General features: G+C 41.4%; 1 protein-coding gene across 2 annotated transcripts in view; it reads right to left on the bottom strand.

Moving 5' to 3' along the window:
- The window catches only part of grik5 (glutamate receptor, ionotropic, kainate 5), a 77,609-nt gene extending 66,261 nt beyond the window's left edge, over positions 1-11,348 (bottom strand). Inside the window, exons 1-3 of one of the 2 annotated variants that reach the window (XM_034874557.1) lie at positions 10,972-11,348; positions 10,547-10,691; positions 5,540-7,537 (exon numbers count right to left, since the gene is read on the bottom strand). The gene's annotated coding sequence lies outside the window, so the exon portion shown is untranslated. The remainder of the gene's footprint in view (positions 1-5,539; positions 7,538-10,546; positions 10,692-10,971) is intronic. The other variant, XM_034874556.1, reaches the window with a different exon arrangement.
- Between the last annotated feature and the right edge of the window lie 6,872 nt (positions 11,349-18,220).

The raw sequence follows: 18,220 nt of genomic DNA, 5'->3' as shown, positions 1-18,220 counted from the left end.
AAGCACTGAATGGTTTAGGGCCAAAATATATTTCTGATCCACTGCTCCGTTATGGACTGCCCAGACCTCTCAGGTTGTCTGGGACAAAACTAAACATGAAGACACAGCAAGTTTTTATGCACAATATATTCCCATAAAACACTGTAAGACTCTCAGGTAGGTGATTTCAGCATCCAAGAATGACATGTACATTTGTGTATAACTTATTAAGAAAATGCTGCGTCATGCTTGTAGATATCAAGTTGAGGTCATGAAATGAGATGGGAACCAGACATTGTGCATGAACAAACCTGTACTAGTAAGGTGAAATCTGTATTTCTTATGAATAATTTATGTTATATTCTATAAAACTGATTACAGTGTAATAATCATGAAAGCGCATGGGTGGCACAAGGGCATCCATAGGTGGTCCTCAACTACACTAGTATTTTAACTGAGTTTTTTGTCCAAGTACATTAAAGGACATATTTGGAAATCCTATGTTATCCAGGTCCACAGGAGTTCTGCCAGGTCTAGCAGAGCTGAGCCTTGTCCTACGTATATTAATTATTGGCTTCAGAGAGAGGCGGAACCTATAGATATCATGATGAGTGCAGGCAAACTGCCGCTCAGCAGGAGCCACAGTAAAACATTAAAATGTAAAATAGACTCACTAGACCGAGGCTGAAATTGCTGTTACCTGCATGACTTTTGATAAATTGTTCACACAAAAGAAATTATGTAGAATTGTACCAGAGTGGATGAACAGTACAAGACTGCTTGCAGAGTTCTTCAGCTCACACTGTAATAAAATATTTTGCCCTTCTACTGTAGTGACACTGTCTAAATATAGGGGTTTCAAACCTCTTCACTAAAAGGCTCCCCAAACAGTTACGTATATAATTTAAAATCAATATAATTTACAACTGTTTATACTGTGTTGACTAACGACGGTAAAATATCTGTTCACAAAAGTAGCTCAAATATGTCCTCATTATCATATCTCAAAATAAAATAACAGTGAAATTAAACAATTTTTTCTCATTTTGCAGCAGGACCCCCACAGGCCTCCTCAGGGGTCTGAAGACAGGTTTGATCAGTGATTGCAGTATGACATCCCTGCTGAAACTCCATTTTCCAGCTACAGGCTTGCCTGCTTAGTAACTGATACGATTTAAAGGTGCGCTCTTTCACTCTGAAATTCATTTCTGATCTCCTGATACATGGACTGACACCATTTGACAGGTAAACATGGTTATCACCCATGAGGCTGGCAAACACTGTAGTAAAATACACCTATATGTTGAAGAAAAAAAGTGCTTTGCAAAGTTGAGAAAAACAATTGTGAGAATACACAAAGTTTAGCAGCCAAACTATTGACTCTGGGCTAATTAAAAGTTTTCTATTTTGTTTTAATTATGTTATCATGTAATTTAATGTTAATTCTGCCTACTAACTAGTTTCCCCTTGTGGTGCAACAGAGGCTGCATTTCATTGAATACAACAAGTAAATGAGGAAAGCTGGACTGCAGCTGAAGCTTATACCATGATGAGCACAGTGACGTAAGCAAACCCTCTGGTAAGAATCAAGAAATTGACATAGACTTAATAGGCAGTCATGCCACCATGAAAACAACACGCAACACTACCCAGAATGCCTTTCGCCAGCCTTGCAATATTCCTTTGGCGACACGTCCTGAAATGACCTCGAATCAAGCCCTTCAGCCTTTGCCACTTACACACACACAGAACGCAGCGGCAATCTAGCGGTAAGACATAGCTCTGACTTTTGAGCCTTTGCCAGCCAGGTGATTAGGACATCCCGGGTCAGAACTGATCACCTGAGCCTCAGACCAAATTACAATTACACTGACAAAATCCTGACCTTTCCTACCAAGTGTCACTGTCCCCTTTAGTGTTGTCCTGGGTGTATCTGCTAAAGCACTAAATAACTTGAAATACACAAAGTGGTTACAGTAACAGTACACATATACAAACGATCATGCTTCCACCTGGTTCACACACATTATACACATTGCTTTTATCTTCTTGCAATCCAATCTTAATGACTCCATTAACTGAGAGGCCATTAGCGGCATTCACTTTATGGCCATCCAAACAGCCCAGCCGGGAGCACATTACAGAAAGGGCATGTGTGTCCTAATGTCCATTTCTTGTACACACACACACACACACTCACACACAATCTTTCCCCCCAAGGCCAGCTAGCCTGAAGCAAGCAGGAGTGGACAAACGACTAACCAAACAGGGCCATTTTTTGTGCTCCATTAGGCAATGAGGAGCAAAGGTTTAGTGCAGGCTGCAGTGCCTCGCGCTGGTGGTCAAGCGGCTGAGGATTGAAGGCAGAAGAAACTGAAGAGCTGCGAAGTGTTAGAAGAGATCTTATGTCCCAAATGAGCCTGGCTCTTTTTGGAGCAGTGGCTGTCTGAGACACTTCAGTGGTAAAATACCACGCAAAAGGCATCATGGGGCATGATTGGAAGAGACAGTCAAAGAAAAAATGATGGATTCAGCATTGATAACAATTATCTATTCCTGCAAAAAATGTTTCCTTTTTGAGAACAGTGAAGCATTTCCTGTTACATTACAGCACAGTTAAAGAAAAAGGAGCTGCTGACCACCTTGGACAAAAGAACTATAAAATGGTTGATGATGTAGACAATGTGGAAATGGGTTTGTGCATAAACAGTAAGTGGAGAATCATCAAGGAACGATATTGTCAACTGGAACCAGAGAATAAAAATCTACACCAGCGTTTAGCAAATCTAACCCTGAGGGATGATGGGATCACTGATCTGAAAAGAACTAACTAGTACAAACAGGGGCAATGGGAAGCTCTGAAACCCAACGTGAAAGATTATTTTATGAACCGTGTGCATTTCCGCCACAGTTTAGACCAAGTCAAGTGAAATGATTGGTGAATACTCCACCAAGACAGCTGCTATACTGCTGTGGTGAAAAGCACTTAAAAAAGGGAGTAAACGAATTACACAAACACATAACTGATCATTTGGCACATCATCTCCATATTGCCTTTCAGTTTCTGCATGTCTGCACTCGCTGAGCAGAGTGCGTGTGATTTAACATGGATGCTTCTTGACTGGAGCTGTACTGGTTCTACCCAGTGACTCAAACAGTTATTTTGTGGCTATGAGGCTCAGCAGGGGAGGGCCTGGGTTCAAAGTTCATTTGATGTCACTGAAGCAAATACACTCCATGACATGTACATAAAACCTCCACTAGATGACAAATGTGCTGCACCGGAACAGTAACTGAAATGAATGGTTGCCAACTTTCAGTAGTTTGGGGCTGTTTTAAGTTGCATCTTTGTGCTGTGCGTCATATTTCATTGATTTAGTTTTGTGCCCTCTGCTCTGGTTTGTTATTTGTTACTCTTGTATACCATCGCATACTAAATGTGTCTTTTTTACTTCCTGCTCCAAGCTAATCTTTAGCTTTGCAGGCGAATGGTTGCTCCTGCTGAGAGGTGAGTAGAAATACTTCATGTCTCGTAGAAGGGGTTTTGAGCCCAGCCCAACCCTGATATTAGCTCACTACTCTGGGAGCAGTGGGTTTAAGGCAGTTGTAATTTACTTCCGCTGAGCAGAACTGGACAGCGGTTTCCGCTGCCTGCTTGTTTTTCCCCCTCTCCAGAGGGGTGTGAGACCATTTATCAGCTACCACAAGAACACGTATCGATGTGCAACACAGCCTGGGAATTCAGCTTTTATTACACTTTAAACTGCAAGGTCAACTTGGCGGGAATCTGTGTCAAAGCTGTCAAGAGTGAAAACATGAAACAAATAGCCCACGCAGAGGATGCGGTGTAAAGCATCAAGATAATGGGGAAGATGTCTCACTATTAGAGCCTTACTTTATGTTTACACATGTGGGATCAGGTAATATACTGAGTTTTCACTTTGTGCTTGATTTTGGTCCCATGTGGAGCTGACAGCGCAACGGAAACAACTGAAGAAAGAAAGTCCCAATTTATGCCACATGATTGAACATCCATCAAAGGGAGGAGAAAACCTGGGATTTACATTATGTTTGCTTCTGCGTCCTTCTGTTTATGGCCATGTCATATAAAAGTCACACCATATCTTCCCACTTCCACTCAGATGCAAAGCAGAGAAGCCATGTTGTGAAGCCTGGGCCCTTGGGACAGTGTAATGTAGTCAGTACTGTCATGCCTTTGATGCCATCATATGCCAATCCTCCTCTCTTCTCTGGGTTTTGTGACAGTGACAAAGGGGATCGGCAGCAGTGTGTTATCAGTGTGCAGCTGCAGTAATCGTATTATTTAGTAATCTTAATTCTTAGCGGCTGACCAACAGTGTGAACAGAGCGGGGCCTTGCTAAGCCCATCAGAGGGCTTCCATGGAGCAGAGGTCTTTTCCTGCTCTGCGGCCCCTCTAGACTCTCACACTGCCTTTTCACTCTCTTTCTCACCCTCCCCCCTCTTTGTGTCCTCCTCTCTGTTGCTTTCTGTCTCACACTCTCCTCTCTCATTTGCTTCTGCTCTTGTTCTTCAATCTACAGAAGGATTTTCATTCTCTCTTGCTTTTTTCCTTTTCTTTTTTCCACCCTCCCTATCTTTCTGTCTCTGTAACGCTCTGAGCTGGGAGTTTGTGTAATGGCGTTATTCACAGTTCATTGGTCTGTTTGAAGGGACTATCTTGATTGAGCGTCTCCCGGTGCAGGGCCTGGTGACTGTGGGAGTGTATAAAGATGTGGATGTGTCTACGGAGATAGATGGGCTTAGCAATATGCAGGACATTGCAGAGGCTGGCTCTCAGCATACAGTTTCATCCAAGGCAACACATAAAAAGAGAGATAAAAAGAGGTTGAAAATATATGCAGCCGGGGTGTAATGCTCAGAGCATTAGACGTGAAATGGGGGCAACAAAGAACTAGTCAGGGCATCAGAGTTATTCTCATTAGCTAGTTCACCCTCAGTTTTAGCCCCTTTCCATCTCACCCTAATGAATGCAAGTACACTGACACAGAACCCAAAAAAACTCTGACAAGCAAAATACGCAACCCTAATTAGTTCAAATTAACCTCAGGACCAATATGTAGGCATGCACACAAACACATACACATGCACACACACACACACACAGAAAAAAGCACCACCTTACCCTCTTTCTGACACCACTCTGATGTTGTAAGCTTGGGTGTAAGATCAAAATCTTTTTCTTTGACAAGCACGCGCGCAAACACACACACACACACACACAAACACACACACACACGCTCACGCTCACGCACACACACACACACACACACACACACACACACACACACACACACACACACACACACACACACACACACACACAAGCTCAAATTGCCTGGAGCAGAGGAAGCACAGGAAAGCAAATCCTCGGTGAAGACACCCGAAAACCAACACTGCAGAAAGATGGGCCCTGTCCACGTTTCTGCATACATGAGCTGAAAATACGCTAATGACATGCAGAGTACATGTGAACACATACATACACACACATAGAAAAAGAGAGAGAGTTCTACTTACAGAATTAATCAAAAGGTATCAGATGAGTTGTCCCATGTCATCGCTGTAGTAGTGAGTCAACACAGGCATTGAGATCCGAGACCACAGGGTTTTAGCACTTCAGCAAAAGGGCCTTGTAGGAGTCAGAGGGGTTCACACTGTGTCACTGGGGGTGAGGACATATTGAAGGAATCTGGAGGATTCCAGTGTTTATACTCAGATGAAGAAAATAATCCCTTTATAGCAAGTCACGAAAAATCAACAATTGAAGGAAGGAGCGGTTCACTTCTGTGTACAAAGACACTGAGGGATTTATGAGGGACCGCTTACTATAAGAAAAAAAGTGAGCAAAAATAACAACAGCCAATCTTGACAAATAAGAAAAGGTAGGGGTGAAAAATTAGTCAATCAAAATGGGACTCCACCTTTCCTTTAATGCTGTCTTTCTTTGCTTTCCTCTGTCTGTCCACCTCTTGTTTTGCTCTGGGTTGTGCAGGGCCTATGAGCAGAGGAACAACGGCATCAGAAAACCAATCACCTCGCCAGACGATGAGAGAACATAATGGAGTAAATGACAAGCAGATGAAGGGGAGGATTTCTGACACCTGCTCTCTCCCTCTGTTTCTCTGCCTCCCCCCTCCCTCTTTCTCCAACCTGTATTTCCTTTCTAGTAAAGCCCCTTCCCTTCCCAGCCTGTTTTTAGTCCATGGGCTTGTCACAGTACTGACTGAGGTGGATGCAATCCTCCAGAAGCTACAAAAACAGGGATGCTCCTCTTCGTTCTTTCTGTCTCTGCTTCCTTTCCTTTTCTCTGTCTCTTCGTCACACACTGCATAGAATGACAATGAATTGCACGCTGTCTACTGTGCCGGCACTGGGTGTCTGCCTGGCTCTCTGCCTGACACTTGGAATAGGCTGTCTGTCTGTCTGTCTGTCTGTCTATCTACCTGCCTGTCTATCTGTCTGCCCTTCTGCCTGTCTATCTTACCAGCCTCAGAGCTCGTCTGTCAATATAGCTGCCTGTTAACCGGACCATCTTTCAGTCTGTCTTCCTGCCAAACACTAAGTACCAGACCAGGCAGGTGCAGGGGGGGGACATAACCTCCTCTCCTGCTCAAGTGCCCCTCCTGGTGTGAATCCTGACCCCTCCCCTGCACATTGTGCTAACTAGCCTCCAATATGACACAGGTGAATTAGACAAATTTGATTTCGAACAATCCCAGTCAATTCTTAAAATTTTCTTTTCTTGCTTCCTCTTCTTCTTTCTCTCGCTAGCTGTTTCCTTCTATTCCCTGCTATTTTTCCCCTTCTCCTCTCCTCAGTGCCAGTCTCCTTGGTTGTTATCTATTCTGGACAGTCTGTCCCTCCTATCTATCCGTCACCATGGGAGAATGAGTAGAATGGTGCTGCTTCATAATGTATTTCTCCGCAATGACTGAGAAAGATGGTGAAAAAGAAAAAAGGGAAAAATGTGGGATAAAGGAAGGTTTTTTTTTTTTTTTAAATAAGTGTTCCTTCAAAAAAAAAGTTCTCCTACCCCACAACAAATCAGAACCTCTCAAGGGGGAATTTTCAATTACTTGCTTTTGCCCACAAGCCAATCTGGAAACGTAGCCCAGCTCTGAGGTGTGCAGGAAAGTGTTGTAATCTTGATAGGATATATATACAGGCGATAAATCCAGACATGTCCAAGAGCTCCATACCAGCGCTCAAGCATCACTGCAACTTATTTCATTTCAGATGAAGTCAATTGTGTGCTCAACAAGTTGACTGGTTTGCTGTTAGTTAACTCCTCTGAGGCATGTCACCCCTCTGCTTTTCTCTACTTCCTGTAGACGACTTCTGGTATCTCAGCCTAGCTTTTCCGTCCTCAACTCTGCATGTGGGGTCTTTGCTGGGATGGTTCAAGCTGATGGCTGGAGATGGTGGAGGCGGTTAGGTGTGGAAAGCTAGTCGCTGGAGGGTGGATGTTGGCTTCCATGCTGCCCATTTGGTGTCCATCTCTGCAAGGCTTCAGATCTAGAAGGAGAGGAAGAAGAGAGCCAAAGTAGAGAGGAGAGAGAGTGAGAGTGCATGAAAAGGTTAGCATGGTGACATTTGTGTCACTCTGCCTTATCACGTACGCCATTCTCCTCCTCATCACACTCCACCCTGCCTGTCGTCCTGCTGTCTATTCCGTCCTTGTCACTCTTCCTCCGACTTTGCTGCTTGTTTGCTCCTTCCTCCTCTCCACTCACTCTATCATTTGATCCTTTCACTCTGTCCCAAACAAGCTTATCTTCAAACATTCTCCCCCGTCACATCTCTCTTCTAGTCCCTATGTTCATCTACACCGAGCCTGCTTTCTTTCTTTAATCATTTCTCCTGTTACTTTCCTGAATACCAAGTTAGCTGTCCAACATATTTCACAGTATCCAAGATGCATGTGATGGAGCACACTGAAGGCCAGAGCAAACTTCTGACTGGGGAATGTGCCTGAGGCAGCTGGAGGACTGCAGTCCAGGCTCAAAGCATTCAGGTCAAATATTCATACTTGACGGGTGTAGACAGCCTAGTGTAAGTTGTCATTCTTATTCAAAATTCAAACTAGCATTTGTGCTTGGGTCAACATAAGATATTTGATCTGTTAGGATCTAAAAGAATAACAAATAAATTCAGTAACTCATTTGGTAAAATACACAATACAGTAATCATGGTTTGGATCATTTTGTTACTGAAAAAGCAATTGGACTAAACTATGGTTTAACTGTGCTTTTGAGTTTTACTATTCATACTTTGTCTTTTGGGTTTTAGGGCAAATCCAAATAATACAATCTCTAAAATGAATCATTGAGCAGCACTGTTGTTTGAGAAATGCTGTTCTACATATTAATAAACAGAAGAATAAAGAAGTATAGAGACTGTCCTCATAAAGAAAAGAAACATAGAAATGTCTGAACTGAACAGATTATAGATTTAGGAGTAACACAAGGACATCTTTTTTAACTGGAAGATTTTCAGACAGCATTAGAGAACATCGTTGGCATGGGATTTTGCTCTCTTGCATTTAATGTAAGCAAAGATTAGTGCCTTTTGGGAGTCTGATCAGATTTTGTTTACACTTTGATCAACTTTTCAATCTCTAAGATGCACAATGTCACAATTGTGTATCTTGGAGCGGCAGTAACTCAGGTGCCTTAGAGCAAGGCACTGAATCCTCATCCGCTCAGGGGCCCTCCTATGAGGCAGCCCCGTCACTCTGACATCTCTGCAATTAATGCATGTGTATTCAGTAGGTCGTGTTTGCGTATGTGTGTATTGGGGACCTGGGTTTGTGTAATGTGTAATAACAAATTGAAAATGAATTTCCCCTTTGCGTAACTCTTCTTCTTCTCTTATACTGTGCAAAGACATATCCCTTCAAAATAACAATATCCCAAGTAGATAGGCATGCAGATTACACATGGCAAAACTAATGTTGGCCTGAGCTTAGACAGACTTGGATGACTCTTTTTTTTATTTCCTAAGAAATCATATTGCCTTTACTTATATATATATATATATATATATATGTATATATATGTTTATTTATTTTCATTAGTAGACCACGTATAACAAACATGCAGATAGCATATAGCTACATATTGAACTACAATCATGTTGCCTTTTGTAGATACATTGCCTAAATCTAAAAATAGCAGCAAAATGTCAAATTCTAACTACCCAACAGGTACTTTTGCCTCTGTTACTATGCACCTCTTGAATAAACAAAAGAATTTTCGAATTCTAATCAAAAAAGCTCACAGCTGCATGATGATTCCTTCCTAATTCAGAACAGCACACAGATAGCATGCATTGCTTTAAACGTACCCGTGGACATAGAGCCATGATGTGCCAATATTGCCTCTCTTAACAGAACAAAATGCAATCATTAAATAGGTTCTTAGACTAGACCTCTTCCTTTTTTCCAGAGTCTAGTGAGGTGATGGTCCATTTAAAATGAAAAATCAGAGGCCATTCAGTGTATCAGCTGCAATCAATAGTGCTGTGTGGATAGATGTGACCCTCCTGTGACACCCATATCCTCTTATGACCAGTTAGGATGAGACCATGTGTGTGTGTGTGTGTGTGTGTGTGTATAAAAGATGTGGGTGTGAATTAGTGTGCAGAAGGTAGATCAGCAAGGAGCAAAGACAAAGGTGGGTGTCAAACGACTGACAGCGTGTGTGTGTGTTTGTATGTGTGTATGTGTGTGTGTGTGTGTGTGTGTGTGCATGTGTGTGTGTGTGTGTGTGCGCGCGTGTGTGTTTGCGTGTGTATGTGTGTGTGTGTGTTTACATGTCACAGCTGCAATATCTGAAGCAATTAAACACATTGATCTACTTCATAACCTTATGTTCCACCAGTCCCACACACAAGGCTGAACACACACCTCTGCCCTCTCTGCATTGTGTCACAGATAAACAAACACGAAACGCCATAAAAATGATTGATACAGAAAATGCAATCGTTTCAAACACACACATGCAGACACACACACACACACACACACACACACACACACACACACACACACACACAGCAAAAAGAATTGAACGTCTTTGTGTGTCTGAATTCCAACAGAATAAACCGAGAGAGATGGAAACAAGAAGGGGGGGTGACACAGCCAAAGTGGGGAGGAGAAACAAAAAGCAAAGAGGGAATAATGGAAGAGAAGCAACAAATTGAAGTGAGCCAGTCAGACTTCCACCTTGTTTCCAAACTGGATAGGTTTATGTCTTTATGGGGGGGGGGGGATGCTGGATGAAAAGAGGATGGAAAGAGATGGGGGGGAAACAGGTGGGGGAGTGGTAAGACAGTGGATTGCACAGCATGAGTGGGTGAAAGACACAAGGAAACGAAGGGAAGACCCATCATTGGTGAAAATGCTGTGTACATAACTGCAGACTGAAGAAAGGAGGCAGACAGAAGAATATAAGCAACAAGAAATAACAGGTGAAAGAAAATGGAAAGAGGGAAAAAGCAAGGGAGAGGAGGACGAACACTCACCCATTTCAGCAGGCTCTCCACAGGCGAGCACAATCCCCGCTCTGTGATCCCATCCTGGGGAAAGGCGCAGCGAGATCCTGGAGCTCCCTCCACTGAATACCAATGGGGCTGCTAATATCAGCTCACACACTCACACACACCAGCACTGTTGAGGAAGAGGCACAAACACACAGAGTCAAGTCTGGGGTAGTTGTTGTTTAAAAAAGAAGGGAAAAAGCTGTTCGGTGATGCAAACAGCATATCACAAAAAAAAGAGATATTGCAGCACAACTGCATTTGCATTCCTTTCTTCCTCTCTTATTTTGTCTTTCTTCATGAAAAAAGCATCAGAGGCAGTGCACAAGCCAGAGGCACCAATACACACACGCACACGCGCACACACACACGCTCGTACACTGATATTTGCAGCCTATACAAATACTCACTGAGCAAATATTCAATCCCAGCGAGTCCCACAGACGACTTCATTCTGGCTCACAGCTCTACGGCTTCCAAGGGTGTTGGAGATAAATGTTGTCCGCTATTTTTCCTTTCCATACCTGTGGGTTCCTCACAGCTCTGTCTGATAAAAGGATATGAAGAAAAAGAGTCTTCCTCCTCCCTTATTGTCTCCTCATATGCAGTGTACATCCAGTTTTTCTGTATCCATTTGTTGATTCAGGTCCAATTCGTCCGCCTGTGTGTGGACTTCACTGTGATTCAGCGACACGCGACGGCAAACTGCATTCACTTAGTCACCCTCTCCTCTGCCTCTCTCCCCCTCTGTCTCTCCCCTTGCTCAATAGTGTACCCGTACCTCCTTGGCTTTCTCCAATCTAATCAGCTCTCTCTCTCACTGCCCCCTCCCACTCTCTCCCCTCCCTCCCTTCTCATTCCCAACACCCACTCCTTTGCTCTGTGTATCTCTCTCTCTCTCTCTCTCTCTCTCTCTCTCTCTCCTAGGTATTTTTTTCAAAGATTAATATCATCTCAGCTCCCCCTCTTCTCTCTCAGTCAGTGTCTGGGATAAGCATTTGGAATAAGGGAAAAGGCATACTGGACATGAAGAAAACACACAATATCTGAAACACACACAAGCTAACAGAGAGAGTAATTATAGGGATGTGTTCCATCCCTTGCCAGAGTAAACTACCCTGACAGAGTTTGACATGGCTACATGCTCAGGGTGACAAATACTATCACACTACTCGACTCGCCTCATACCCTATGACACACATCACACACTGACACACACACAAACATATATACTGTATATCTACGCACGCACACACGCACACACACACAGACACACACATCAAAATCAGATGTAAACACAATTGGGCTCACATTCTGAGGCACATATTGACATAATGTCACTGATAGGCACAAACGCAATGCAAGCAGGGAAAGTAGAAGCATACACACACAAGCATAAATCCTATCAGAGCATTTTGTGTTACTTAGTTCAACTGCACTAGATTTCAGTTGTTGTTGCAGTTGTTCATCACCAACACCTCAGCTACCAGGGTTCCCTTTTGATCACAGATCATACAAAATATGTTATCATTATGTTAACATGTTATAAAAATGTTATGCATTTTCATAGATTTACCACGTAGATGTACAATTCATACTACTATACAGTATATAAAGATAAAAGTATCTCCACTTTAAAAGACTGCAAAATTAGAATGCAATTTACAAATGAATACAATACTTATAATTGATACTATACTCCAGAAAGGCCATTGCTGCACCTTGACTATATTTTATAGTGTTGTCTTTCTACTTTTACTTAAATAAATGATTTGAATAGTCCTTCCATCACTGGGCCCACACACTGTAACGTAACTCACATTGCTGAAAATCACCCTGACACTTCATGTGGGACTGCCTTGAATGGAGCTGACATTCTTCTCACTATTTATAATGTTCACTCATATAAGGCACAACTCCACAACAGCATGAGCCCACTGCAAGCAGTCTCCAGAGAAGCTGCTCACACTATATGATGTCACTGCCTAACTCCCATATCACGCTTCTATCACGCTATGCTGTCTTATCCCCCTTAACGAGACTTGGACGTGGCCCTATGATGCATTCGTAACTCACTGGTGCTCTGTTCGGCCCAAGTAGCCTTATTAATATAGATCTTTTTCTTAACCTTGCAGCCCTGATGCAATGCTCCTTTAGCATTGTATGTCCTCCAATGCTATTACACTCACCACAGTGTGTTGAATCATTGATTTTGTCACTCTGTGAGAAGTGCTAGTGACAACAGTTTGTTGCCCTACAGTGATTTGTTTTTTAAATGTTCAGTTACAAGATTGTTGTTAGATTTTAACTCACCAAAATGACAACTAAATCTGTCATGGTTGAATTACTAATCAGTCAAAAAATCTTATTTACACAGTGACGTAATCTAAGGTTTGGGTCTATTTGTGTCTCTCATATTGACTATTACCCTCTGAATTGAGCCTTTGGATACATCTCAACTCTGGTTCATCCAATAAGCTGTCCCCTAATCAAACAGAGAAACAAATATAGTATGTGACAATGCTGAGCTGTCTCCTCTACTTTGATCTCAAACAGCCCCCCCACCCAATGCTTCATCATGTTTTCACCTATTCACTTTGCATCTCATAAAATAATGCGCATCTCAAGATGTCTTTGTCCAGTGGGCGGAGAGTGCTGGAACACCTATTACTCACTCATCCTTGAGCCTATTAGGCTGCAGCCATGTCACGCCAGAGGTTCCCTTAGGCCATGGCATTTGGTGTGTGTGTGTGTGTGTGTGTGTGTGTGTGTGTGTGTGTGTGTGTGTGTGTGTGTGTGTGTGTGTGTGTGTGTGTGTGTGTCTGTGAGGGTTGCATACACAGCTTTACCCGGGTCTGGGACCCACAGCTGCAGTTTTTAGGAAGTCAGGAGGAGTCTCCATGTGCTGTCTCTCCCATTCCATCACACACAATGACACACCCCGCAGTCCCAGTCTGTGTGTGATTGTGTCTGTGTGGGTGTGGGTGTGTGTGTGTGTTGTCTAATTTACCACTTTCTTGGTTTCCAGCACGACTAGGTGACTAGGTGGTAAATCTGCCCTGCGAAAGTGACTGACTGCAATCTTTCCTCAGTCATTTTATGTTTAAACTACTATTAATCCAATATGTAGAAACACAATAAGGAAAATAACATAATATCACTGGCAATTCAGGCCTCACTGAAAATCTGCTGTCACTCTGTTTTAGTCTCCCTCCTTTCTCTAAATATGCATTCAACAGCTGTCTCTCTCTCATCTCCATCCTACCACTTTGCTCTTGACAAATTGATGTGGAGCGCTTTTACATAACAACTACGTATCACGCACACTCCAAATACCATCCACAGCACAAATGTAAACCTTACTCCACCATTACACATCGGCTACACTTCGCTGCAGGTGTTAAGAGGACAGTGTTCGCAAATTGTATTTGCAAGAGTGTTTCCCTACTTTTCTCTTTGTATAACATAAATGTGGCTTTTGTGTTAACTATTGTTTGGAGAACATGTTAAAGAAGGTAAGGAGAGGAGGAAGACCGAGGGAGGGGGGAATTGACATTCTGCCAGAGCACTGCGCTCTGTGCTCGTGGAATAATGATTAGCTCCTCAGTATTCTAGTCACAAATTCTTCACTATCAATGAGAGAGAGGAAGGATGAAACATGAGGGAGGGGACAGAGAGGGAGGAGACAAGCAGAGGGAGCCGGGGGAGCAAAAGGGAGAGAAGATGGTGCGAGAGAGAAGAGGAGCACACAGGGAAAAAGGAGGTGAACAAGAGAGCAAGGATGAAAAAAGTAAGAAGTAATGGAGGACAGACCAGATGAGTGTATAGTATGACATAAGCAGTGGACGTAGGTGCAAGAATACTGCAGTACTCTCTCTTACAAACACACACGCACACACGCATGCACGGACGCACGTCTACAGACACACACACAACATTGCATGTGTTCAATGCACATTTAAACAAATGCAACAGTCAGACAAATTTGCAAACTAAAAATTAAGCTTGTGCAAGCAGTGCATGCACACAAACACTCTTGTGCATCCTTGCATTCACACACATGCGCATATGCACGCACACACACACACAAACAAACACCCGCATGGAGACTACTTTGTCAAAGTCACAGCAGGTACAGCCACCTCAGCAAAGAGAAAGACAGAGGCTATGTCGCAGGGGGGTAAGAGAGGGAGAGACAGAGAGACAAAACGGGGGAGTGATAATGAAAATGGAGAAAAGGAAAATAAGAGAAGGACAGAGAGTGGAGAGGAAGCATGTGCAAGCAATAAATATGTAATCACAAAGCATAGAGAATGATAAATGTATACCATTACTTAAATAGGTCAATCATACATTAATAACAATTATATGATAATAGAGTTGGGAAGTCAGCTGTAGCAGACTGAGTATGTGTGCACACTTAGTCAAATACAAAGAACTACATCGTGTTTTTGCACGCCCCCTAACTCAGACTTTATTTTTAAGACGGATTATCATAAGAGAAATGAAAAAGTGTTTTTCAATCCCGAGCTACAATTATAATATTAGCATCAATCGCTGAATAGATAATATCAATATTTAATGGTATTTAACACTAGATAGTCCAAATGTTGAGTCTTTGATTTTAGACAGCCAACCAAATAAACAGTCCTAAATATACAGTATTTAAGACTGGTGAAATGCATCTACAAAATCATGATGCTGCCGATGAGCTCATATAATCTTAATCACACTAACATCTCATGGGCTGCATATGCAAAAAAGAAAGTTATACTAGTGTAGTACAGCTGCTAAGGTAAATATAAATATGGATGCAGGATTTTGATTTTTATCAAATATATAACACACCCCAGGCAGAGGTGCAACCATTGTCATTTGAGATTCATTCTCTCAGGTAGTGTATTTACAAATATAACTTAGTAAAATATGTCTGTCTTGCAAAGACATATAGCATAGCACTGTACATAGAGCACATTGAAGTGATGTATGACATTTTCCTTTTCCTGTAACCTTACCGCTATATATGAATTTCACTGGTAAAATCTTTGACCTTTAATGACTACATGATGATTTAGCTGGGATATTTGTATTGTATCTCTCTGAAAAATATTGCAGTGTTTCTTTAGTTCTTTCTTTAAGGTCTGGACAAAATCAACTTCCTCTCCATAACATCTAACTGAGACATGATTTGCATGAAATGCTAAAGGCAAAATTAATAGTGTACATAAATACATTAATCAATCCTTTAAGAATGCTCCTACAGCATTGGAAGCCATTATAACACACACAACACAGTAACACTGCAATTATTGTTTTTAAACAAAGCAAACGGAATTTTAAATTGTGTTTCCTTGGAAACAAAGCTGTGCCCAGCATCTTTAACTTGCCAAGATGTCATAAAATTGCCATCAACAAAGCATGACTTTAACACTTCTCTGGGGACTCAGTGGTAAGTGGGTTTACGGAGACCGTATAGAAGTTCACTGTAGGTCTATATTTCTTATTCCAACGATTTACTATAATATACCTCCAGGATATTGTAGCCCAGTTTTGCCTTTACAACTGCAGTGTATCCTTCAGACAAATCATTATAGCATTACTGTGGACTTTGTACTAGAAGCCCATATTGCAGACTCAAAATGATTCAATTTATATTCAACAGGAAATCAAGAGTTTACACCAGTGACCCAACCAGGGATACTTGCACCCCAGGGTGTACTTTTGCAGTTACAAAGTTGTAAGTATCAATCTCATCTCATTGGGAAAAAATGGAAATTATGATTGGCATAGCCAGTGGTTAAAGAAGCACTTAGATGTTAAAGCAATACTATCTGTGTTAACACATTGTTTCAAGTAAAAGTTCTGCATTCACAATCTTACTCAAGTAAAAGCAACGTCACACAAGTATTAGCATATACTTAAGTATCGTTACCACCACTAGTAAAAGTACTCATCATACAGAATGGTGCATTTCAGAATAACAAGCCTACATTTTATATTACTGGATTATTAATGTGTAGGCTACATCGCACAATGGTGCAGGTGGTAAAGGTGGGGTTAATTTTACACTGTTTAACCGGTAACATCATAGATAACTAGCTACTTAGTTTAATATTTCGTACTAAATTTGCAAATTAACTAAGGTTAGTTATTAACGTTAATACATTTATTTATTACATTTATTTATTAAGTTATTAACGTTAATACAATTAATGTAGTTCACTAACGTTACTTGACTTTAAGGTTACTAACGCTGCATTCCGCCACTGGAAAAAGCTAAAGGCAGCTAAAAGTTCTGTATGGATGTAAGGATAAACATTTGAAATAGCTAAAACTGGTGGGTATATCGTTGAAAATGGTCAAAGTAATGTATATACGGTTGAAAATACTAAAAGTAACCTACTTGTTATATCGTTAAAATATACGCAAACAAAAAGTAAATGGTTAAAACGTCATCGGCCGCTAACGTTACATTAATGCATCCGACAAAAATGTTTACATAAAAAGACGCACCATACATTGGTATTTCGTAAAAACCCGTTAAAATTCAAAGCAACTTAACGTAACAGTTTTAAACCTGTTTGTGCATTTAAAATATGCCCTACTGATGTAAGTCTTACCTGGAGGTGTAATCCAGAAACGGAGCTGGTGGTGTCCTCCACCTGCACGGGACACTGTGATGTCAGCGGGTTTACTGTTGGGAGAGCTGAATATGCACATTCCTCTCCTGAGGGTCACTTGGGTATATTTAGTGTTTAGGTTATAAAAATAAGTGAGATGTAAAGGAATGCCCAGGGTGAGGGCATTGTTTTCATTTGTAACAAGGACATTCCTAAATACTGTTATTTTACCCACATTAATCTCCATAATTGTCAGTTTCATTTGGTTGTGTTACAAGATAAACAAAATTAAAAAAAAACTAAAAAGTTCACCGACTGCTTCTACAGTCCCATCCCATGAAAAATGTAAATAGATTGGAGAGATCATCACACATGCGCGCATATACAGCCGTTTATATTCCTCTCAGCTATGTACACGCATGATTATAAATCATTTACTTGCAAGTTGATCTGTGTGTATCATCAGTGAGGTGCGAAGTATAAAAGCTATTCAGTTATACACTTGCTGTCAGTTTTCAGTGACAATAAGCATTTTTCATGTGAACTGGTGTTGGGTTTTTTTTAATCAAAAAGGTGTCCTTGAATGTATTTGATACATAACAACTCCATTTGTCATTACTATAATACATACCCATGCCATTTCCCTGACTATTGTTACATTACTATTGGAAGATGTGACCAAATTGTAATTATATTGTACTGTGTGTGCACTGGAACATAGCTTAATTGAGCTGTATTTCCTCATTTTGGCGTTTGCAATTTAAAAACCAAGACAAATTGCAAGAAAAACCAGATCAGGCAAGTCAGCTGACATTCTTGACATCTTGACACTACAAACTCGCATCACAGTGAACAAAAAAAATCTTTGAATGTTGTTCATTCGTGCTCATCACCGACCAAGAACAAAAAAAGAAAAAGAAAGAACAGCACAATGAGTCTGAGCTAAGGAATAGAAACAGATAATATACTGTCGTCTGTACAGCAAATAGATAATTATACTTCAGTCAGGCTGCTCACGACTTCACCTCCGGCATCTACA

The sequence above is a fragment of the Etheostoma cragini genome, chromosome 6 (assembly GCF_013103735.1).
Source record: "Etheostoma cragini isolate CJK2018 chromosome 6, CSU_Ecrag_1.0, whole genome shotgun sequence".
In the NCBI taxonomy this organism is placed as follows: domain Eukaryota; kingdom Metazoa; phylum Chordata; class Actinopteri; order Perciformes; family Percidae; genus Etheostoma; species Etheostoma cragini.
This window is presented reverse-complemented; position numbering and strand designations above follow the sequence as displayed.